General features: G+C 55.5%; 1 long non-coding RNA gene across 1 annotated transcript in view; it reads left to right on the forward strand.

The window, feature by feature from the left end:
• LOC142493976 (uncharacterized) overlaps positions 1–20,881 on the forward strand; it is a 69,655-nt gene extending 48,774 nt beyond the window's left edge. The window contains exons 3-4 of the long non-coding RNA XR_012801246.1: positions 19,957–20,131; positions 20,783–20,881. This is a non-coding gene — a long non-coding RNA (uncharacterized LOC142493976). The remainder of the gene's footprint in view (positions 1–19,956; positions 20,132–20,782) is intronic.
• The last annotated feature ends 4,520 nt before the right edge of the window (positions 20,882–25,401 follow it).

Here is a 25,401-nt window from a genome sequence, read left to right on the forward strand (position 1 = left end):
GAAAAAGAGAGGACAAGGGGAAGCACAACAGGGGGCGGAGGGCGGAGACACAGACCAAGGGACCAGGAAAAAGAGAGGACAAGGGGAAGAACAACAGGGGCGGAGGGCGGAGACACAGACCAAGGGACCAGGAAAAAGAGAGGACAAGGGGAAGCACAACAGGGGCGGAGGGCGGAGACACAGACCAAGGGACCAGGAAAAAGAGAGGACAAGGGGAAGAACAACATGGCGCGGAGGGCGGAGACAAAGACTAAGGGACCAGGAAAAAGAGAGGACAAGGGGAAGAACAACAGGGGGCGGAGGGCGGAAACACAGACCAAGGGACCAGGAAAAAGAGAGGACAAGGGGAAGAACAACAGGGGTGGAGGGAGGAGACACAGACCAAGCGACCAGGAAAAAAAGAGGACAAGGGGAAGAACAACAGGGCGCGGAGGGCGGAGACACAGACCAAGGGACCAGGAAAAAGAGAGGACAAGGGGAAGAACAACAGGGCGCGGAGGGCGGAAACACAGACCAAGGGACCAGGAAAAAGAGAGGACAAGGGGAAGAACAACAGGGCGCGGAGGACGGAGGCACAGACCAAGGGACCAGGAAAAAGAGAGGACAAGGGGAAGAACAACAGGGGGCGGAGGGCGGAGACACAGACCAAGGGACCAGGAAAAAGAGAGGACAAGGGGAAGAACAACAGGGCGCGGAGGGCGGAGACACAGACCAAGGGACCAGGAAAAAGAGAGGACAAGGGGAAGAACAACAGGGAGCGGAGGGCGGAGACACAGACCAAGGGACCAGGAAAAAGAGCGGACAAGGAGAAGAACAACAGGGGGCGGAGGGCGGAAACAGACCAGGGGACCAGGAAAAAGAGAGGACAAGGAGAAGAACAACAGGGGGCGGAGGGCGGAAACACAGACCAAGGGACCAGGAAAAAGAGAGGACAAGGGGAAGAACAACAGGGGGCGGAGGGCGGAGACACAGACCAAGGGACCAGGAAAAAGAGAGGACAAGGGGAAGAACAACAGGGGGCGGAGGGCGGAAACACAGACCAAGGGACCAGGAAAAAGAGAGGACAAGGGGAAGAACAACAGGGAGCGGAGGGCGGAGACACAGACCAAGGGACCAGGAAAAAGAGCGGACAAGGAGAAGAACAACAGGGGGCGGAGGGCGGAAACAGACCAGGGGACCAGGAAAAAGAGAGGACAAGGAGAAGAACAACAGGGGGCGGAGGGCGGAAACACAGACCAAGGGACCAGGAAAAAGAGAGGACAAGGGGAAGAACAACAGGGGGCGGAGGGCGGAGACACAGACCAAGGGACCAGGAAAAAGAGAGGACAAGGGGAAGAACAACAGGGGGCGGAGGGCGGAAACACAGACCAAGGGACCAGGAAAAAGAGAGGACAAGGGGAAGAACAACAGGGCGCGGAGGGCGGAAACACAGACCAAGGAACCAGGAAAAAGAGAGGACAAGGGGAAGATCAGGGGGCGGAGGGCGGAAACACAGACCAAGGGACCAGGAAAAAGAGAGGACAAGGGGAAGAACAACAGGGGGAGGAGGGCGGAAACACAGACCAAGGGACCAGGAAAAAGAGAGGACAAGGGGAAGAACAACAGGGCGCGGAGGGAGGAGACACAGACCGAGGGACCAGGAAAAAGAGAGGACAAGGGGACGAACAACAGGGATGGAGGGCGGAGACACAGACCAAGGGTCCAGGAAAAAGAGAGGACAAGGATAAAGAACAAAAGGGGGCGGAGGGCGGAGACACAGACCAAGGGACCAGGAAAAAGAGAGGACAAGGGGAAGAACAACAGGGCGCGGAGGGTGGAGACACAGACCGAGGGACCAGGAAAAAGAGAGGACAAGGGGAAGAACAACAGGGCGCGGAGGGCGGAGATACAGACCAAGGGACCAGGAAAAAGAGAGAACAAGGGGAAGAACAACAGGGGGCGGAGACACAGAACAAGGGACCAGGAAAAAGAGAGGACAAGGGGAAGCACAACAGGGGGCGGAGGGCGGAGACACAGACCAAGGGACCAGGAAAAAGAGAGGACAAGGGGAAGAACAACAGGGGCGGAGGGCGGAGACACAGACCAAGGGACCAGGAAAAAGAGAGGACAAGGGGAAGCACAACAGGGGCGGAGGGCGGAGACACAGACCAAGGGACCAGGAAAAAGAGAGGACAAGGGGAAGAACAACATGGCGCGGAGGGCGGAGACAAAGACTAAGGGACCAGGAAAAAGAGAGGACAAGGGGAAGAACAACAGGGGGCGGAGGGCGGAAACACAGACCAAGGGACCAGGAAAAAGAGAGGACAAGGGGAAGAACAACAGGGGTGGAGGGAGGAGACACAGACCAAGCGACCAGGAAAAAAAGAGGACAAGGGGAAGAACAACAGGGCACGGAGGGCGGAGACACAGACCAAGGGACCAGGAAAAAAAGAGGACAAGGGGAAGAACAACAGGGCGCGGAGGGCGGAGACACAGACCAAGGGACCAGGAAAAAGAGAGGACAAGGGGAAGAACAACAGGGCGCGGAGGGCGGAAACAGACCAGGGGACCAGGAAAAAGAGAGGACAAGGAGAAGAACAACAGGGGGCGGAGGGCGGAAACACAGACCAAGGGACCAGGAAAAAGAGAGGACAAGGGGAAGAACAACAGGGGGCGGAGGGCGGAGACACAGACCAAGGGACCAGGAAAAAGAGAGGACAAGGGGAAGAACAACAGGGGGCGGAGGGCGGAAACACAGACCAAGGGACCAGGAAAAAGAGAGGACAAGGGGAAGAACAACAGGGCGCGGAGGGCGGAAACACAGACCAAGGAACCAGGAAAAAGAGAGGACAAGGGGAAGATCAGGGGGCGGAGGGCGGAAACACAGACCAAGGGACCAGGAAAAAGAGAGGACAAGGGGAAGAACAACAGGGGGAGGAGGGCGGAAACACAGACCAAGGGACCAGGAAAAAGAGAGGACAAGGGGAAGAACAACAGGGCGCGGAGGGAGGAGACACAGACCGAGGGACCAGGAAAAAGAGAGGACAAGGGGACGAACAACAGGGATGGAGGGCGGAGACACAGACCAAGGGTCCAGGAAAAAGAGAGGACAAGGATAAAGAACAAAAGGGGGCGGAGGGCGGAGACACAGACCAAGGGACCAGGAAAAAGAGAGGACAAGGGGAAGAACAACAGGGCGCGGAGGGTGGAGACACAGACCGAGGGACCAGGAAAAAGAGAGGACAAGGGGAAGAACAACAGGGCGCGGAGGGCGGAGATACAGACCAAGGGACCAGGAAAAAGAGAGAACAAGGGGAAGAACAACAGGGGGCGGAGACACAGAACAAGGGACCAGGAAAAAGAGAGGACAAGGGGAAGCACAACAGGGGGCGGAGGGCGGAGATACAGACCAAGGGACCAGGAAAAAGAGAGAACAAGGGGAAGAACAACAGGGGGCGGAGACACAGACCAAGGGACCAGGAAAAAGAGAGGACAAGGGGAAGAACAACAGGGGCGGAGGGCGGAGACACAGACCAAGGGACCAGGAAAAAGAGAGGACAAGGGGAAGCACAACAGGGGCGGAGGGCGGAGACACAGACCAAGGGACCAGGAAAAAGAGAGGACAAGGGGAAGAACAACATGGCGCGGAGGGCGGAGACAAAGACTAAGGGACCAGGAAAAAGAGAGGACAAGGGGAAGAACAACAGGGGGCGGAGGGCGGAAACACAGACCAAGGGACCAGGAAAAAGAGAGGACAAGGGGAAGAACAACAGGGGTGGAGGGAGGAGACACAGACCAAGCGACCAGGAAAAAAAGAGGACAAGGGGAAGAACAACAGGGCACGGAGGGCGGAGACACAGACCGAGGGACCAGGAAAAAGAGAGGACAAGGGGAAGAACAACAGGGCGCGGAGGGCGGAGATACAGACCAAGGGACCAGGAAAAAGAGAGAACAAGGGGAAGAACAACAGGGGGCGGAGACACAGACCAAGGGACCAGGAAAAAGAGAGGACAAGGGGAAGAACAACAGGGGCGGAGGGCGGAGACACAGACCAAGGGACCAGGAAAAAGAGAGGACAAGGGGAAGCACAACAGGGGCGGAGGGCGGAGACACAGACCAAGGGACCAGGAAAAAGAGAGGACAAGGGGAAGAACAACATGGCGCGGAGGGCGGAGACAAAGACTAAGGGACCAGGAAAAAGAGAGGACAAGGGGAAGAACAACAGGGGGCGGAGGGCGGAAACACAGACCAAGGGACCAGGAAAAAGAGAGGACAAGGGGAAGAACAACAGGGGTGGAGGGAGGAGACACAGACCAAGCGACCAGGAAAAAAAGAGGACAAGGGGAAGAACAACAGGGCACGGAGGGCGGAGACACAGACCAAGGGACCAGGAAAAAAAGAGGACAAGGGGAAGAACAACAGGGCGCGGAGGGCGGAGACACAGACCAAGGGACCAGGAAAAAGAGAGGACAAGGGGAAGAACAACAGGGCGCGGAGGGCGGAGACACAGACCAAGGGACCAGGAAAAAGAGAGGACAAGGGGAAGAACAACAGGGTGCGGAGGGCGGAGACACAGACCAAGCGACCAGGAAAAAGAGAGGACAAGGGGAAGCACAACAGGGGGCGGAGACACAGACCAAGGGACCAGGAAAAAGAGAGGACAAGGGGAAGAACAGCAGGGGGCGGAGGGCGGAGACACAGACCAAGGGACCAGGAAAAAGAGAGGACAAGGGGAAGAACAACAGGGTGCGGAGGGCGGAGACACAGACCAAGCGACCAGGAAAAAGAGAGGACAAGGGGAAGCACAACAGGGGGCGGAGACACAGACCAAGGGACCAGGAAAAAGAGAGGACAAGGGGAAGAACAACAGGGCGCGGAGGGCGGAAACAGACCAGGGGACCAGGAAAAAGAGAGGACAAGGAGAAGAACAACAGGGGGCGGAGGGCGGAAACACAGACCAAGGGACCAGGAAAAAGAGAGGACAAGGGGAAGAACAACAGGGGGCGGAGGGCGGAGACACAGACCAAGGGACCAGGAAAAAGAGAGGACAAGGGGAAGAACAACAGGGGGCGGAGGGCGGAAACACAGACCAAGGGACCAGGAAAAAGAGAGGACAAGGGGAAGAACAACAGGGCGCGGAGGGCGGAAACACAGACCAAGGAACCAGGAAAAAGAGAGGACAAGGGGAAGATCAGGGGGCGGAGGGCGGAAACACAGACCAAGGGACCAGGAAAAAGAGAGGACAAGGGGAAGAACAACAGGGGGAGGAGGGCGGAAACACAGACCAAGGGACCAGGAAAAAGAGAGGACAAGGGGAAGAACAACAGGGCGCGGAGGGAGGAGACACAGACCGAGGGACCAGGAAAAAGAGAGGACAAGGGGACGAACAACAGGGATGGAGGGCGGAGACACAGACCAAGGGTCCAGGAAAAAGAGAGGACAAGGATAAAGAACAAAAGGGGGCGGAGGGCGGAGACACAGACCAAGGGACCAGGAAAAAGAGAGGACAAGGGGAAGAACAACAGGGCGCGGAGGGTGGAGACACAGACCGAGGGACCAGGAAAAAGAGAGGACAAGGGGAAGAACAACAGGGCGCGGAGGGCGGAGATACAGACCAAGGGACCAGGAAAAAGAGAGAACAAGGGGAAGAACAACAGGGGGCGGAGACACAGAACAAGGGACCAGGAAAAAGAGAGGACAAGGGGAAGCACAACAGGGGGCGGAGGGCGGAGATACAGACCAAGGGACCAGGAAAAAGAGAGAACAAGGGGAAGAACAACAGGGGGCGGAGACACAGACCAAGGGACCAGGAAAAAGAGAGGACAAGGGGAAGAACAACAGGGGCGGAGGGCGGAGACACAGACCAAGGGACCAGGAAAAAGAGAGGACAAGGGGAAGCACAACAGGGGCGGAGGGCGGAGACACAGACCAAGGGACCAGGAAAAAGAGAGGACAAGGGGAAGAACAACATGGCGCGGAGGGCGGAGACAAAGACTAAGGGACCAGGAAAAAGAGAGGACAAGGGGAAGAACAACAGGGGGCGGAGGGCGGAAACACAGACCAAGGGACCAGGAAAAAGAGAGGACAAGGGGAAGAACAACAGGGGTGGAGGGAGGAGACACAGACCAAGCGACCAGGAAAAAAAGAGGACAAGGGGAAGAACAACAGGGCACGGAGGGCGGAGACACAGACCGAGGGACCAGGAAAAAGAGAGGACAAGGGGAAGAACAACAGGGCGCGGAGGGCGGAGATACAGACCAAGGGACCAGGAAAAAGAGAGAACAAGGGGAAGAACAACAGGGGGCGGAGACACAGACCAAGGGACCAGGAAAAAGAGAGGACAAGGGGAAGAACAACAGGGGCGGAGGGCGGAGACACAGACCAAGGGACCAGGAAAAAGAGAGGACAAGGGGAAGCACAACAGGGGCGGAGGGCGGAGACACAGACCAAGGGACCAGGAAAAAGAGAGGACAAGGGGAAGAACAACATGGCGCGGAGGGCGGAGACAAAGACTAAGGGACCAGGAAAAAGAGAGGACAAGGGGAAGAACAACAGGGGGCGGAGGGCGGAAACACAGACCAAGGGACCAGGAAAAAGAGAGGACAAGGGGAAGAACAACAGGGGTGGAGGGAGGAGACACAGAACAAGCGACCAGGAAAAAAAGAGGACAAGGGGAAGAACAACAGGGCACGGAGGGCGGAGACACAGACCAAGCGACCAGGAAAAAGAGAGGACAAGGGGAAGCACAACAGGGGGCGGAGACACAGACCAAGGGACCAGGAAAAAGAGAGGACAAGGGGAAGAACAGCAGGGGGCGGAGGGCGGAGACACAGACCAAGGGACCAGGAAAAAGAGAGGACAAGGGGAAGCACAACAGGGCGCGGAGGGCGGAGACACAGACCAAGGGACCAGGAAAAAGAGAGGACAAGGGGAAGAACAACAGGGCACGGAGGGCGGAGACACAGACCAAGGGACCAGGAAAAAAAGAGGACAAGGGGAAGAACAACAGGGCGCGGAGGGCGGAGACACAGACCAAGGGACCAGGAAAAAGAGAGGACAAGGGGAAGAACAACAGGGCGCGGAGGGCGGAAACAGACCAGGGGACCAGGAAAAAGAGAGGACAAGGAGAAGAACAACAGGGGGCGGAGGGCGGAAACACAGACCAAGGGACCAGGAAAAAGAGAGGACAAGGGGAAGAACAACAGGGGGCGGAGGGCGGAGACACAGACCAAGGGACCAGGAAAAAGAGAGGACAAGGGGAAGAACAACAGGGGGCGGAGGGCGGAAACACAGACCAAGGGACCAGGAAAAAGAGAGGACAAGGGGAAGAACAACAGGGCGCGGAGGGCGGAAACACAGACCAAGGAACCAGGAAAAAGAGAGGACAAGGGGAAGATCAGGGGGCGGAGGGCGGAAACACAGACCAAGGGACCAGGAAAAAGAGAGGACAAGGGGAAGAACAACAGGGGGAGGAGGGCGGAAACACAGACCAAGGGACCAGGAAAAAGAGAGGACAAGGGGAAGAACAACAGGGCGCGGAGGGAGGAGACACAGACCGAGGGACCAGGAAAAAGAGAGGACAAGGGGACGAACAACAGGGATGGAGGGCGGAGACACAGACCAAGGGTCCAGGAAAAAGAGAGGACAAGGATAAAGAACAAAAGGGGGCGGAGGGCGGAGACACAGACCAAGGGACCAGGAAAAAGAGAGGACAAGGGGAAGAACAACAGGGCGCGGAGGGTGGAGACACAGACCGAGGGACCAGGAAAAAGAGAGGACAAGGGGAAGAACAACAGGGCGCGGAGGGCGGAGATACAGACCAAGGGACCAGGAAAAAGAGAGAACAAGGGGAAGAACAACAGGGGGCGGAGACACAGAACAAGGGACCAGGAAAAAGAGAGGACAAGGGGAAGCACAACAGGGGGCGGAGGGCGGAGATACAGACCAAGGGACCAGGAAAAAGAGAGAACAAGGGGAAGAACAACAGGGGGCGGAGACACAGACCAAGGGACCAGGAAAAAGAGAGGACAAGGGGAAGAACAACAGGGGCGGAGGGCGGAGACACAGACCAAGGGACCAGGAAAAAGAGAGGACAAGGGGAAGCACAACAGGGGCGGAGGGCGGAGACACAGACCAAGGGACCAGGAAAAAGAGAGGACAAGGGGAAGAACAACATGGCGCGGAGGGCGGAGACAAAGACTAAGGGACCAGGAAAAAGAGAGGACAAGGGGAAGAACAACAGGGGGCGGAGGGCGGAAACACAGACCAAGGGACCAGGAAAAAGAGAGGACAAGGGGAAGAACAACAGGGGTGGAGGGAGGAGACACAGACCAAGCGACCAGGAAAAAAAGAGGACAAGGGGAAGAACAACAGGGCACGGAGGGCGGAGACACAGACCGAGGGACCAGGAAAAAGAGAGGACAAGGGGAAGAACAACAGGGCGCGGAGGGCGGAGATACAGACCAAGGGACCAGGAAAAAGAGAGAACAAGGGGAAGAACAACAGGGGGCGGAGACACAGACCAAGGGACCAGGAAAAAGAGAGGACAAGGGGAAGAACAACAGGGGCGGAGGGCGGAGACACAGACCAAGGGACCAGGAAAAAGAGAGGACAAGGGGAAGCACAACAGGGGCGGAGGGCAGAGACACAGACCAAGGGACCAGGAAAAAGAGAGGACAAGGGGAAGAACAACATGGCGCGGAGGGCGGAGACAAAGACTAAGGGACCAGGAAAAAGAGAGGACAAGGGGAAGAACAACGGGGCGGAGGGCGGAAACACAGACCAAGGGACCAGGAAAAAGAGAGGACAAGGGGAAGAACAACAGGGGTGGAGGGAGGAGACACAGACCAAGCGACCAGGAAAAAAAGAGGACAAGGGGAAGAACAACAGGGCACGGAGGGCGGAGACACAGACCAAGGGACCAGGAAAAAAAGAGGACAAGGGGAAGAACAACAGGGCGCGGAGGGCGGAGACACAGACCAAGGGACCAGGAAAAAGAGAGGACAAGGGGAAGAACAACAGGGCGCGGAGGGCGGAGACACAGACCAAGGGACCAGGAAAAAGAGAGGACAAGGGGAAGAACAACAGGGTGCGGAGGGCGGAGACACAGACCAAGCGACCAGGAAAAAGAGAGGACAAGGGGAAGCACAACAGGGGGCGGAGACACAGACCAAGGGACCAGGAAAAAGAGAGGACAAGGGGAAGAACAGCAGGGGGCGGAGGGCGGAGACACAGACCAAGGGACCAGGAAAAAGAGAGGACAAGGGGAAGCACAACAGGGCGCGGAGGGCGGAGACACAGACCAAGGGACCAGGAAAAAGAGAGGACAAGGGGAAGAACAACAGGGCGCGGAGGGCGGAGACACAGACCAAGGGACCAGGAAAAAGAGAGGACAAGGGGAAGAACAACAGGGCGCGGAGGGCGGAGACACAGACCAAGGGACCAGGAAAAAGAGAGGACAAGGGGAAGCACAACAGGGGGCGGAGACACAGACCAAGCGACCAGGAAAAAGAGAGGACAAGGGGAAGCACAACAGGGGGCGGAGACACAGACCGAGGGACCAGGAAAAAGAGAGGACAAGGGGAAGAACAACAGAGGCGGAGACACAGACCAAGGGACCAGGAAAAAGAGAGGACAAGGGGAAAAAAAACAGGGGGCGGAGGGCGGAGACAAAGACTAAGGGACCAGGAAAAAGAGAGGACAAGGGGAAGAACAACAGGGGGCGGAGGGCGGAAACACAGACCAAGGGACCAGGAAAAAGAGCGGACAAGGGGAAGCACAACAGGGGGAGGAGGGCGGAGACACAGACCAAGGGACAAGGAAAAAGAGAGGACAAGGGGAAGCACAACAGGGGGCGGAGGGCGGAGACACAGACCGAGGGACCAGGAAAAAGAGAGGACAAGGGGAAGCACAACAGGGCGCGGAGGGCGGAGACACAGACCAAGGGACCAGGAAAAAGAGAGGACAAGGGGAAGAACAACAGGGGGCGGAGGGCGGAGACACAGACCAAGGGACCAGGAAAAAGAGAGGACAAGGGGAAGAACAACAGGGCGCGGAGGGCGGAGACACAGACCAAGGGACCAGGAAAAAGAGAGGACAAGGGGAAGAACAACAGGGGGCGGAGGGCGGAGACACAGACCAAGGGACCAGGAAAAAGAGAGGACAAGGGGAAGCACAACAGGGGGCGGAGTGCGGAAACAGACCAAGGGACCAGGAAAAAGAGAGGACAAGGGGAAGCACAACAGGGGGCGGAGGGCGGAGACACAGACCAAGGGACCAGGAAAAAGAGAGGACAAGGGGAAGAACAACAGAGGCGGAGACACAGACCAAGGGACCAGGAAAGAGAGAGGACAAGGGGAAGAACAACAGGGGGCGGAGGCACAGACCAAGGGACCAGGAAAAAGAGAGGACAAGGGGAAGAACAACAGGGGGCGGAGACACAGACCAAGGGACCAGGAAAAAGAGAGGACAAGGGGAAGCACAACAGGGCGCGGAGGGCGGAGACACAGACCAAGGGACCAGGAAAAAGAGAGGACAAGGGGAAGAACAACAGGGCGCGGAGGGCGGAGACACAGACCGAGGGACCAGGAAAAAGAGAGGACAAGGGGAAGAACAACAGGGCGCGGAGGGCGGAAACACAGACCAAGGGACCAGGAAAAAGAGAGGACAAGGGGAAGAACAACAGAGGCGGAGACACAGACCAAGGGACCAGGAAAGAGAGAGGACAAGGGGAAGAACAACAGGGGGCGGAGGCACAGACCAAGGTACCAGGAAAAAGAGAGGACAAGGGGAAGAACAACAGGGGGTGGAGACACAGACCAAGGGACCAGGAAAAAGAGAGGACAAGGGGAAGAACAGCAGGGGGCGGAGGACGGAGACACAGACCAAGGGACCAGGAAAAAGAGAGGACAAGGGGAAGCACAACAGGGCGCGGAGGGCGGAGACACAGACCAAGGGACCAGGAAAAAGAGAGGACAAGGGGAAGAACAACAGGGCGCGGAGGGCGGAGACACAGACCAAGGGACCAGGAAAAAGAGAGGACAAGGGGAAGAACAACAGGGCGCGGAGGGCGGAGACACAGACCAAGGGACCAGGAAAAAGAGAGGACAAGGGGAAGCACAACAGGGGGCGGAGACACAGACCAAGCGACCAGGAAAAAGAGAGGACAAGGGGAAGCACAACAGGGGGCGGAGACACAGACCGAGGGACCAGGAAAAAGAGAGGACAAGGGGAAGAACAACAGAGGCGGAGACACAGACCAAGGGACCAGGAAAAAGAGAGGACAAGGGGAAGAAAAACAGGGGGCGGAGGGCGGAGACAAAGACTAAGGGACCAGGAAAAAGAGAGGACAAGGGGAAGAACAACAGGGGGCGGAGGGCGGAAACACAGACCAAGGGACCAGGAAAAAGAGCGGACAAGGGGAAGCACAACAGGGGGAGGAGGGCGGAGACACAGACCAAGGGACCAGGAAAAAGAGAGGACAAGGGGAAGCAAAACAGGGGGCGGAGGGCGGAGACACAGACCGAGGGACCAGGAAAAAGAGAGGACAAGGGGAAGCACAACAGGGCGCGGAGGGCGGAGACACAGACCAAGGGACCAGGAAAAAGAGAGGACAAGGGGAAGAACAACAGGGGGCGGAGGGCGGAGACACAGACCAAGGGACCAGGAAAAAGAGAGGACAAGGGGAAGAACAACAGGGCGCGGAGGGCGGAGACACAGACCAAGGGACCAGGAAAAAGAGAGGACAAGGGGAAGAACAACGGGGCGGAGGGCGGAGACACAGACCAAGGGACCAGGAAAAAGAGAGGACAAGGGGAAGCACAACAGGGGGCGGAGTGCGGAAACAGACCAAGGGACCAGGAAAAAGAGAGGACAAGGGGAAGCACAACAGGGGGCGGAGGGCGGAGACACAGACCGAGGGACCAGGAAAAAGAGAGGACAAGGGGAAGCACAACAGGGCGCGGAGGACGGAGACACAGACCAAGGGACCAGGAAAAAGAGAGGACAAGGGGAAGAACAACAGAGGCGGAGACACAGACCAAGGGACCAGGAAAGAGAGAGGACAAGGGGAAGAACAACAGGGGGCGGAGGCACAGACCAAGGGACCAGGAAAAAGAGAGGACAAGGGGAAGAACAACAGGGGGCGGAGACACAGACCAAGGGACCAGGAAAAAGAGAGGACAAGGGGAAGCACTACAGGGCGCGGAGGGCGGAGACACAGACCAAGGGACCAGGAAAAAGAGAGGACAAGGGGAAGAACAACAGGGCGCGGAGGGCGGAGACACAGACCGAGGGACCAGGAAAAAGAGAGGACAAGGGGAAGAACAACAGGGCGCGGAGGGCGGAAACACAGACCAAGGGACCAGGAAAAAGAGAGGACAAGGGGAAGAACAACAGGGCGCGGAGGGCGGAAACAGACCAAGGGACCAGGAAAAAGAGAGGACAAGGGGAAGAACAACAGGGGGCGGAGGGCGGAAACAGACCAAGGGACCAGGAAAAAGAGAGGACAAGGAGAAGCACAACAGGGGGCGGAGGGCGGAGACACAGACCGAGGGACCAGGAAAAAGAGAGGACAAGGGGAAGCACAACAGGGCGCGGAGGACGGAGACACAGACCAAGGGACCAGGAAAAAGAGAGGACAAGGGGAAGAACAACAGAGGCGGAGACACAGACCAAGGGACCAGGAAAGAGAGAGGACAAGGGGAAGAACAACAGGGGGCGGAGGCACAGACCAAGGGACCAGGAAAAGAGAGGGACAAGGGGAAGAACAACAGGGGGCGGAGACACAGACCAAGGGACCAGGAAAAAGAGAGGACAAGGGGAAGAACAACAGGGCGCGGAGGGCGGAAACAGACCAAGGGACCAGGAAAAAGAGAGGACAAGGGGAAGAACAACAGGGCGCGGAGGGCGGAGACACAGACCGAGGGACCAGGAAAAAGAGAGGACAAGGGGAAGAACAACAGGGCGCGGAGGGCGGAAACACAGACCAAGGGACCAGGAAAAAGAGAGGACAAGGGGAAGAACAACAGGGCGCGGAGGGCGGAAACAGACCAAGGGACCAGGAAAAAGAGAGGACAAGGGGAAGAACAACAGGGCGCGGAGGGCGGAGACACAGACCGAGGGACCAGGAAAAAGAGAGGACAAGGGGAAGAACAACAGGGCGCGGAGGGCGGAAACACAGACCGAGGGACCAGGAAAAAGAGAGGACAAGGGGAAGAACAACAGGGCGCGGAGGGCGGAGACACAGACCGAGGGACCAGGAAAAAGAGAGGACAAGGGGAAGAACAACAGGGGGTGGAGGGCGGAGACACAGATCAAGGGACCAGGAAAAAGAGAGGACAAGGGGAAGAACAACAGGGGGTGGAGGGCGGAGTTACAGACCAAGGGACCAGGAAAAAGAGAGGAAAAGGGGAAGAACAACAGGGCGCGGAGGACGGAAACACAGACCGAGGGACCAGGAAAAAGAGAGGACAAGGGGAAGCACAACAGGGGGCGCACAACAGGGGGCGGAGGGCAGAGACACAGACCAAGGGACCAGGAAAAAGAGAGGACAAGGGGAAGCACAACAGGGCGCGGAGGGCAGAGACACAGACCGAGGGACCAGGAAAAAGAGAGGACAAGGGGAAGAACAACAGGGCGCGGAGGGCGGAGACACAGACCAAGGAACCAGGAAAAAGAGAGGACAAGGGGAAGAACAACAGGGCGCGGAGGGCAGAGACACAGACCGAGGGACCAGGAAAAAGAGAGGACAAGGGGAAGAACAACAGGGCGCGGAGGGCGGAGACACAGACCAAGGGACCAGGAAAAAGAGAGGACAAGGGGAAGAACAACAGGGCGCGGAGGGCGGAGACACAGACTAAGGGACCAGGAAAAAGAGAGGACAAGGGGAAGAACAACAGGGCGCGGAGGGCGGAGACACAGACTAAGGGACCAGGAAAAAGAGAGGACAAGGGGAAGAACAACAGGGCGCGGAGGACGGAGACACAGACCAAGGGACCAGGAAAAAGAGAGGACAAGGGGAAGAACAACAGGGCGCGGAGGGCGGAGACACAGACTAAGGGACCAGGAAAAAGAGAGGACAAGGGGAAGAACAACAGGGGGCGGAGGGCGGAGACACAGACCAAGGGACCAGGAAAAAGAGAGGACAAGGGGAAGAACAACAGGGCGCGGAGGGCGGAGACACAGACCAAGGGAGCAGGAAAAAGAGAGGACAAGGGGAAGAACAACAGGGCGCGGAGGGCGGAGACACAGACTAAGGGACCAGGAAAAAGAGAGGACAAGGGGAAGAACAACAGGGCGCGGAGGGCGGAGACACAGACCAAGGGACCAGGAAAAAGAGAGGACAAAGGGAAGAACAACAGGGCGCGGAGGGCGGAGACACAGACCAAGGGACCAGTAAAAAGAGAGGACAAGGGGAAGAACAACAGGGGGCGGAAACACGACCAAGGGACCAGGAAAAGAGAGAACAAGGGGAAGAACAACAGGGCGCGGAGGGCAGAGACACAGACCGAGGGACCAGGAAAAAGAGAGGACAAGGGGAAGAACAACAGGGCGCGGAGGGCGGAGACACAGACCGAGGGACCAGGAAAAAGAGAGGACAAGGGGAAGAACAACAGGGCGCGGAGGGCGGAAACACAGACCAAGGGACCAGGAAAAAGAGAGGACAAGGGGAAGAACAACAGGGGGCGGAAGACGGAGACACAGACCAAGGGACCAGGAAAAAGAGAGGACAAGGGGAAGCACAACAGGGTGCGGAGGGCGGAGACACAGACCAAGGGACCAGGAAAAAGAGAGGACAACGGGACGAACAACAGGGCGCGGAGGGCGGAGACACAGACCAAGGGACCAGGAAAAAGAGCGGACAAGGGGAAGCACAACAGGGGGAGGAGGGCGGAGACACAGACCAAGGGACCAGGAAAAAGAGAGGACAAGGGGAAGAACAACAGGGCGCGGAGGGCGGAGACACAGACCAAGGGACCAGGAAAAAGAGTGGACAAGGGGAAGCACAACAGGGCGCGGAGGGCGGAAACACAGACCAAGGGACCAGGAAAAAGAGCAGACAAGGGGAAGCACAACAGGGGGAGGAGGGCGGAGACACAGACCAAGGGACCAGGAAAAAGAGAGGACAAGGTTAAGAACAACAGGGTGCGGAGGGCGGAGACACAGACCAAGGGGAAGAACAAGTGACGGGGGCTCAGAGACCACATGAGAGAGACAGGAGAGTTATAGAAAGAGAGACAGACGAGGGCCAAGTGAAGCACAGCTGCCACCTCACAGTGCTCGATGGGATGGGTCTGTGTGTCTTGGAGCCCTACTCGTGTTGAATCAGTTACGGCTGTGAGGAGTCTCAAGCTTCAATGTAGAGCAGTGCATGGTAAGGAGATGGTCTAAAACAGGAGTGGCCAACTCCAGTCCTCAAGGGCCACCAACAGGTTAGGTTTGAAGGATCAGATTTTTGTTTTTGTTTAAAGAAATGAATAAATAAAAACCAAATATGGGGAACTGCAAAGGCAGGAGAACATGGGAATACAAACCCATGGGATAGTGGGGACACGGGACATGGGGTTTTATGTCACATTACCCAACACAGAATATTAGAAACGTATCTTATACTATATTAGTGAAAGCACTGTATGTTTGCCTGCCTGGATGTCCGGTGTCCCTAGCGGCAATCTCATTGGTCCCTTGGGCCGCCCGCCCCCGCACACCTCTCATTGGCCTCACACACTCACACCACCCCCTTGGCCCGCCCCCCACACCTCTCATTGGCCTGAGGCGGAGCGACGGGCCAAAGGTCCACAAAAAAAAAAAAAAAAACACACTGTCTCACACACACACACACACACACACACACACACACACACACACACACACACACACACACACACACACACACACACACACACACACACACACACACACACACACTGTCACACACACACACACACACACACGGGGGGGGGGGGTGTTACATACATTAGCGGGGCTCATAGTGTTAGCAGCACATCTCCCGCTCTCTTCCCCACCGGTCCCGGAGGCTCCGCCTCTTCCTGTTTCCCGCTCTTTCATCCCCCCCCTCCACGTGGGAGCTGCCGGACGGGTGAGTGAGCGGCCGGACGGGTGAGTGAGCGGTCTTCACGTCCCCTCACCCCCCTTCACCTCCCCTCACTCACTTCCCCTCCACCCCCCCCCGGCGCCGCTACAGTCAGCGGGGGAGCGGAGTGATCACCTCCCCTCACTCACTTCCCCTCCACACCCCCCGGCGCCGCTACACTCAGCGGGGGAGCGGAGTGATCACCTCCCCTCACTCACTTCCCCTCCACCCCCCCCCCGGCGCCGCTACAGTCAGCGGGGGAGCGGAGTGATCACCTCCCCTCACTCACTTCCCCTCCACCCCCCCGGCGCCGCTACAGTCAGCGGGGGAGCGGAGTGATCACCTCCCCTCACTCACTTCCCCTCACTCACTTCCCCTCCACCCCCCCCCCCCCGGCGCCGCTACACTCAGCGGGGGAGCGGAGTGATCACCTCCCCTCACTCACTTCCCCTCCACCCCCCGGTGCCGCTACACTCAGCGGGGGAGCGGAGTGATCACCTCCCTCACTCACTTCCCCTCCACCCCCCCCCCCCCGGCGCCGCTACACTCAGCGGGGGAGCGGAGTGATCACCTCCCCTCACTCACTTCCCTCCACCCCCCCCCCCGGCGCCGCTACAGTCAGCGGGGGAGCGGCCCACAACACGCTGCCTCCCGCCTCAGATCCACGTGGGAGCTTGCCGACGGGTGAGTGAGCGGCCTTCACCTCCCTCACCCACCCCTCACTACACTTCCCCTCCCATCCACATCCCCTCCACTCCACTCCCCTCACCCACCCCTCACTACACTTCCCCTCCCTTCCACCTCCCCTCCACTTCACCCCCCCTTCACCTCACTTCCACCCCCCTTCACCTCACCTCCACCCCCCCCTTAACCTCCCCTCCCCCCCCCCCCCTCCACCCCCCCTTCACCTCCCCTCCACCCCACCTTCACCCCCACCCCCACCTTCACCCCCCTTCACCTTCCCTCACTCCCCCTTACAACCTCCCACCACCTCCCCACCTTCCCACCACCTCCCCACCTTCCCACCACCTCCCCCCTCTTCCCACCACCTCCCCCCCCTTTCCACCGCCCACCCCTTCCCACCTTCCCACCACCTCCCCACCTTCCCACCCCCTTCCCACCACCTCCCCCCCTTCCCACCACCTCCCCCCCTTCCCACCACCTCCCCCCCCTTCCCACCTCCTCCCCCCCCTTCCCACCACCCCCTCCTCCCCCCTTCCCACCACCTCCTCCTCCCCCCTTCCCACCACCTCCCCCCTCCTCCCCACTTCCCACCACCTCCCCCCTCTTCCCACCATCTGTAGCGGCGCCGGGGGGGTGGAGGGGAAGTGAGTGAGGGGAGGTGATCACTCCGCTCCCCCGCTGACTGTATCGGCGCCGGGGGGGGGTGGAGGGGAAGTGAGTGAGGGGAGGTGAAGGGGGGTGAGGGGACGTGAAGACCGCTCACTCACCCGTCCGGCCGCTCACTCACCCGTCCGGCAGCTCCCACGTGGAGGGGGGGGATGAAAGCGCGGGAAACAGGAAGAGGCGGAGCCTCCGGGACCGGTGGGGAAGAGAGCGGGAGATGTGCTGCTAACACTATGAGCCCCGCTAATGTATGTAACACCCCCCCCCCGTGTGTGTGTGTGTGTGACAGTGTGTGTGTGTGTGTGTGTGACAGTGTGTGTGTGTGTGTGTGTGTGTGTGTGTGTGTGTGTGTGTGTGTGTGTGTGTGTGTGTGTGTGTGTGTGTGTGTGTGTGTGTGTGAGACAGTGTGTGTTTTTTTTTTTTTTTTTGTGGACCTTTGGCCCGTCGCTCCGCCTCAGGCCAATGAGAGGTGTGGGGGGCGGGCCAAGGGGGTGGTGTGAGTGTGTGAGGCCAATGAGAGGTGTGCGGGGGCGGGCGGCCCAAGGGACCAATGAGATTGCCGCTAGGGACACCGGACATCCAGGCAGGCAAACATACAGTGCTTTCACTAATATAGTATAAGATACTGTATATAGCTATAGTAACAGTTTGGTTATTGAGGTCGGGGTGTGGTTGCCACAGCTGGCTGTGGAGTGGGTCTGCAGGGCTGGGAGCCCAGGAATAAGGAGGTGGGTTAGCGTGCGCCCTCTGTTGGGGCTGGTTGGCAATTCTGCTATCAGGTTATGGCAGTAGCGGGAGTCCTGATTAGCCACGGCTACGCCGTTAGGCTCTTAATTATGGACAAGGAGCCTGAAAGGGGGCTTTTATTAAGGAATTTAATATCTTCAGGTTAATAAAATCAATACAAGTCTTGTTCATCCAAACTAAAGCAAGCGCCTGGTGTTGTTATTTGGTGGGGACAGGGGGGAGTACAGGTGTTGTTATTGGGTGAGGACGGGGGAGAGTGCAGGTGCTGTTATTGGGTGGGGATGGGAGGGAGTGCAGGTGTTATAGGGTGGGGACGGGGGAGAGTGCAGGTGTTGTTATTGGGTGGGGACGGGGGAGAGTGCAGGTGTTGTTATTGGGTGGGGACGGGGGAGAGTGCAGGTGTTGTTATTGGGTGAGGACAGGGGAGAGTGCAGGTGTTGTTGTTGGGTGGGGACGGGGGAGAGTGCAGGTGTTGTTATTGGTTGGGGACGGGAGAGTGCAGGTGTTGTTATTGGGTGTGGACGGGGGAGAGTGCAGGTGTTGTTATTGGGTGTGGACGAGGGAGAGTGCAGGTGTTGTTATTGGGTGAGGACAAGGGGGAGTGCAGGTGTTGTTATTGGGTGGGGACAGGGGAGAGTGCAGGTGCTGTTATTGGGTGGGGATGGGAGGGAGAGTGCAGGTGTTGTTATTAGGTGGAGACGGGGGAGAGTGCAGGTGTTGTTATTGGTTGAGGACAGGGGGCAATGCAGATGTTGTTATTGGGTGAGGACAGGGGGGGGAATGCAGGTGTTGTTATTGGGTGGGGACGGGGGAGAGTGCAGGTGTTGTTATTGGGTGAGGACAGGGGGGAGTGCAGGTGTTGTTAATGGTTGAGGACGGGGGAGGGTGCAGGTGGTGTTATTGGGTGGGGACGGGGGAGAGTGCAGGTGTTATTGGTTGGAGACAGGGGTGAGTGCAGTTGTTGTTATTGGTTGGAGACGGGGGAGAGCGGGAAGTCGGTCAATTGACGTGAAAACTAGGTGAACTTAGAATCCCACAAGAAAGCCTTTCAATTAAGCAGGCTAACTCACGAACAGAGACAGCTAGTACTCTAATTTTTGAAGTGCATGTCCAAGTAAAGAAACCAACCACACACATATAAAATTTACAGTTGTGGCACCCCCAGAAAATACTGTTTTAATAAAGTGTAAAATACTGTGAGTTTTAAAATGTACAGGCAGGAACAGTTTTTTCTGTAAGTCTGGGAAAAATCCTTTGACATGTAAATATGCTGAGGGTGAATGAGCTGAGTATTTTCCTTCCTGCACTTCAAAGAGCCCCTGCTAAGTGGGAGACTCTGAATCTAGTGATGTACAGGGATGAAAAGCCTCAGAGATCCAAAGTGTGAAAATAGCCGGGATGTTGCTGAGTGCCAGATCCCGGTACTCTGCATGAGCCATTCACACCTTGGTGCCAAACCCCAGACGAAGGGTCGCCAGATAAGGGATGTACACTCGGTATGGTAAACCGCATAGGTGTCAAGCTGACACATGCGCGTTACAAACCGGAAAGCCTTTTTTGCCCATTTTGCAAAAATCAGGGATTGGTGGGTTAAATGTTCCCACGGAGGGGATTGGGCACATATGTTAGAGATAGGACTGTGAACCCTATAACCATGCCTGCCGAGCTATCCCTGGTGTGGTTCATGACTTAACCAAGCTCTACGCAAGATTTCGTTCAAGCACAGCGGTAGCGGTTCCAGGACGCAAGGGGTTAACAACATCGTAACTAAGGATTTACCCCTGTTTCAGGAATTCGTTAGCCCTGGTGACTCCCGAAAGAATGCTAATGAACCAGAACGAAACTCCATAAGCTGGCGGATATATTAGGTTGGCAACTTGCGACCTAGCCAAACGGACTTGAATCCAGAGACTTTGTTTCTTGCGCTTTCATTCAAAGGACATTTTATTCCGTTACACCAACCCAGTAAGTGTTATATTACGTGTATTCTGAGGCTGCTGTGTGTTTGTCTATTAAGGAAATAAATGACCATCGGAGCGCTTTGTTGCACGGGGGCTCTCAGCTTTGATACATTAGGAGCGCTTAGTTGCACTGGGGCTCTCAGCTTTGGTACATTCAGAGCGCTTTGTTGCACGGGGGCTCTCAGCTTTGATACATTCGGAGCGCTTTGTTGCACTGGGGCTATCAGCTTTGCACCCAGGAGAAGTTAGTACATCGATCCCATTGTCTTGGTAAAAAGAAGCGGATTTATTAAATAACCCTTTCGCTGCCGGCAGACTGGTGCCCCCCCCCCCCCCCCCGAGGGCCGATGGTCATCCTGGATTACAACCACGTGACCACCCAGGGTTGAGATCACGTGATCCCGATCAGCCCCCCCCAGTCACGTGGACGGGAGAAAAGGGGGATCCACTTCGGTTTTGCTCACGTCCATCGCTTCCTCGGAATAACGGGCAATAATGGCATGGGATTCACTGAATGTCCTCCAGGCCCCTACAAGGACGGGTTTCATGATGTTTAGGGAGCGTTGTAATGGGACCTAATGGGTTAAAGATAACAAAACGCATTGAAAGCAACAGAGTTGTATTCTTATTAGGAATGGTTTTTTTTTCCATGCAGATGGGAGGCATCCCCCAAACCCCCGCTCAGATCTCTCGCTGATCCCGTACACTGGCATATACAGGCATACCCCGCATTAGCGTACGCAATGGGACCGGAGCATGTATGTAAAGCGAAAATGTACTTAAAGTGAAGCACTACCTTTTCCCCACTAATCGATGCATATACTGTACTGCAATCCTCATATACGTGCATAACTGATGTAAATAACGCATGTGTAACAGGCTCTATAGTCTCCCCGCTTGCGCACAGCTTCGGTACAGGTAGGGAGCCGGTATTGCTGTTCAGGACGTGCTGACAGGCGCATGCGTGAGCTGACGTTTGCCTATTGGGCGATATGTCCTTACTCGCGAGTGTACTTAAACTGAGTGTCCTTAAACCGGGGTATGCCTGTTTAGGGGAGCAGTAACGCAGCAGGTAGCATGTTAGGGGTGCGTCGGTGGCGGTGAGTGACAGCACACTTGTTACTTGTTCTGATCCAACATCAGTGTGACCGCGACCCGACATCTCGTCCCAATGCTCGCATCCGATTTTCTCGTTTCCCCTTTACCTGCCTGCGGCCCCATTAGCTGATAAGCCCCGTCTCCTGCTTTTCTCGTGATAACGCAGATATGTTTATACGTGTACAATAAGAGGCGAGTTATTGGGATACTCATCAAAAAATAAAGTGGCAAAGGACTATACACAAATGACTCGCCCTGTCACCCCCCAGAACCCTTTATGAGTTTGACTCGTATAATGTTAGTGTCTCGCCCTCCGGGCAGCTCCGGCTTTTTAAAAATATTTAAAAATCACAACTTAACGAACCTCTGGTTTGTGAGGTTACCATGGTAACCATCAGACTGTGCTTTGGAAGAGAGCTCCATTTTAATCTCCCAGACTTTTTTTTTAAACGCTATGTCCTCAGCGAAGCATCAGATTTAAAACATAAAAACAGCATTATACATGGCAAGAAAGATCACTTAAAGAAAGTTTAGACAGGGCAAAGAGTGTGGGCAGCCGGTTTAAAGGGCCAATCTCACTTAGCTCATAAAAAATGTACACAACTTCACAATGGAACAGGTTTTAAAAGCAACACGCAGCAAATGTTTGCTTTAAACTGGTTTAAGGAAGACAATGAGATTGTTAAATTGTTTACAAAATGTGCTTTGTTCAACTACCACCTTTAAAGAGTTAATCCCATAAAATATCCTATTCTGAAATGGCAGGGAACTAAAAGCCCTCAGCAGCAACAAAATGCTCAGTGTGTAATGTGCGGGGTGTGCGGAGCTGCCTGGCTGACATTATTAGTTTTGTATGAAGGCCTCTAACGCTGGGATGACCAAGTCCAGTCCTCAAGGGCCATCAAAAGGTCAGGTTTTAAGGATGTCCCTGCTTCCGCACAGGTGGCTCAATCAGTGGCTCAGTCAAAGATCGAGCGACTGATTGAGCCACCTGTGCTGAAGCAGGGATATCCTTAAAACCTGAGTTGTTGGTGGCCCTTGAGGACTGGAGTTGGCCGCTCCTGCTCTAACGTATATACAGAAAATGATACGACAGGGGCACTGCCATGCTATACACACACACACCACTTAAGTGGCAAACACCATGGGCACACGAAATAGAAGCGGAGCGGGCAGTGTCAGCGCAGACGTCCTCGTGATCGTCACACACGCACATCACCGGCGCAGCGTGGAGAGTATGAGAGGATTCTCACATCAGTGCTACTAAATCCCCAGCATTCTGGCTTTACATTAGGAACTGAAGACTTCAGCCAGACATTAATGCAGGGGTCCAGGTAATGGCTGCAGTCCAGAAGTTATCCTGCTGGTATGCCTACTCCCCCCCCCTTTTTTGTTAACCCCTAAATCCTTCACCCTGCTCAGCTGGTAGGCCTGCTGACACCCCTGTCTCCGCTATACATTCTACGGCTGTAGTACTGGGGCCCGGCCATATCCTGTTGACAGGCATAATTACACCCCTTTGTTGTGATGATATCATGAGATATTAAGTATTTTAATCAATCTGGTGCTTCAGGGGTTAATGTGGTTACCGTTGTCTTAAAAATACAAGATATTGGGTTTATGACCGGTCAAGACCCTTCCTGGGTCTGTGCTGATCTACAAAAATGGCTTAAGTAGGAGTGGCGAGGGGGGGGGGGGGGTGTATCACTGATGGCCCACTGAAAGGGAAGTGTAGTTTAGAAGGCTATAAACGATGACCAGATACTGGGCTTTCAGCCTCAAAGGAAACTATAATTCCTGAGAGAACCCATGTGCATCACAGAGAGAGGTGAAAGACAGGTCACCACTTAGTTGGAGACCTTTATTAAAAATGAGTATATCATGCGACGCCATCTGTTCTGAATACTAACAGGTTCATATTTTGGCATCGTTGCAATAAGACTAATCAAATCGTACCACACACTGCATGGGTAAGTGGTGCCTAAGACCGATAACTGTTTCACCCGCGAAAATAGACGTTAGGCTGTTACATTTTAGGTGCAAGTGTGCATGTAGAGAACACAGACGCACCCGTGAAGCTAGCGTCTGTCTAAGTATGAGAGAAATTAAGTTATGAGGCATTTTATATATTCAGTCAAGATTTTAAACTTCTTTTTTGAGGAGCTTTTTTTCCCAAGTCGCAAAACTGTCGTAGCTGATTTACGACAGGCGTGGGCTTATAGTGTTCCTAACGAAGGGAAGTCAGAATAAAAGGCCCCACTTTTTAATTAAAGTATAAAGCAGAATTCAACAAGAGGTGTGTTTTGGGATCAGACACGTGAGTTGTCATCTTCTACTCCAGTGACCTCTCTGGGAAAGACACATGGTAACTTACTGTATAGGGATTTCTGTGGTATGTTTTATCCTTTTATTTTAAGGAACTGTTCTGCATTTATTGTAACTGTATGTACTTGTAATAATCTTTTTTTCTGTAATCTAAGCACTGTATTTTAAAATATATTAAACAATTCTTAATGAGTAATGCTTTGGGCTCTAAATTTACTGTTGCACGCTCTGGAGAGAGTAATTTACATTTTCTGCCACATTTTGCTGCAACAGATTTTTGTGTGTTAAGTGCATAGTATTTTCTATAATAAACACGGACCTGAGACTCTGAAAATGTTTTTGATATTTCTTGGGTGGTGGCAGCGGATAAATATGATTGTAATTGAATACAACAAAAGACGGGGGTGCCCAATGCTACATCCAATTGACAAAACATATATGGTATGTAGCCAGGTTGGCCCACTCTGCCCCGCGACCCCCCCTCGTTACCTCCGCTGCCGGGGGGTCACTCGACAGACCCGCCGCCACTTCTGGAGGGTGGAGGCCGAGCAGGGAGCGATCCGGTGCTCTGGAGGTCCCCGGCGGCTCCCGAGTAGGGCGCCGCCATCTTGCGCGAGTTCGCGCATGCGCAGTAGAGCCGGAGTTGCGGCAGCCAGCAGAGACATTGCGCATGCGCAGTGATATACGCGTGCGAACCCTAGCCTACCAGGGAGGCTCTTAAAAGGGACTACAAGTCCCAGGAGCCAGCAGCGACCCACGTGATGCCAGGGAGCCAATAGGGCGGTAGTATCTCCCTGCAGACAGGGATTGCTACATTTCGCGCGCTGAGCCCATGCTGGCAGTCAAGACCAGGAAGAGCTAGGGGAAGGAGGTGAGTGCAGGGGTCTGTGACCCGTTGCATTAGGCCAGCAGCCCCCTAGGCACCAGATAGGTCCTGAGCCACCTTATAGCTTGTGGTGCTGTAGAGACAGGCCCTAGGTTAGGGACCCTGCCCCATTAGCTGTTTGCTAGTTAGGGACACAGCGGACGCTGCGCTTCCCGCCAAGAGGCTTGGACGCAAGCCTACGCCATTAAGAGATCTGGACTATCTTCTGGGTGGGATCGCCCCTGACGAGTCACCACGCGGGTGGATCCTGGATGTCGTGCAGGAACTCGCCGGATCCTTTGTGAAGATCCTTTAAAGCCAGGTGCCGCCGCACCGGGCAGGTATAAGGTATAAGTGCACCAACAAAGTACTCACACATAGTGGCAGCGCTGACCACGGGACAAGGGGTTATACTGTGGACACAGTGTGGGGGTACACGATGGTGGGCACGGGGTATACGCGCCTAAGCGGGAGTGACTGACACATGAGACTTTGGTACAGTTACTGAGTTGCTAATATATATGGTTAATGTGTTGTGTTGTGTTGTGTTGTGTTATGTTGATGCTGCATATAGTAAATGGTTATACCTATACTCCAGTGTATGTGATTACTGTATGCGGGTCCTGTGTAGGGGACATTCTATACTCCTACAATCCTGCACAGGTGGAGGCGCTGATCAAGAAACATTCCAGAGAGCACCCCAGGTTCCCAGCTCAGGCCTCTTGTGAACCTGCAGGTATATGCACCACACCTGGTAACACATAGGTTCCCCCTCACATACACTCTATATGCGGTTGGGTGGGAAAAAACCTGTTACAGGTAATAAGGACAAAGTTTAAATACTTCAATAATAATATTTTCTTGGTTATTTAGTTAAACCCTTTGTCCAAAGCGTCATAAGCCTGCATACCAACGTCAAGGCATAACCAAACTTTGCAGGTCTTAAAAGCACCCCTGTCTTTTGTTGTATACATTTGCCATTCTCA

Source organism: Ascaphus truei, chromosome 4 (genome assembly GCF_040206685.1).
Source record: "Ascaphus truei isolate aAscTru1 chromosome 4, aAscTru1.hap1, whole genome shotgun sequence".
Taxonomy (NCBI): Eukaryota; Metazoa; Chordata; class Amphibia; order Anura; family Ascaphidae; genus Ascaphus; species Ascaphus truei.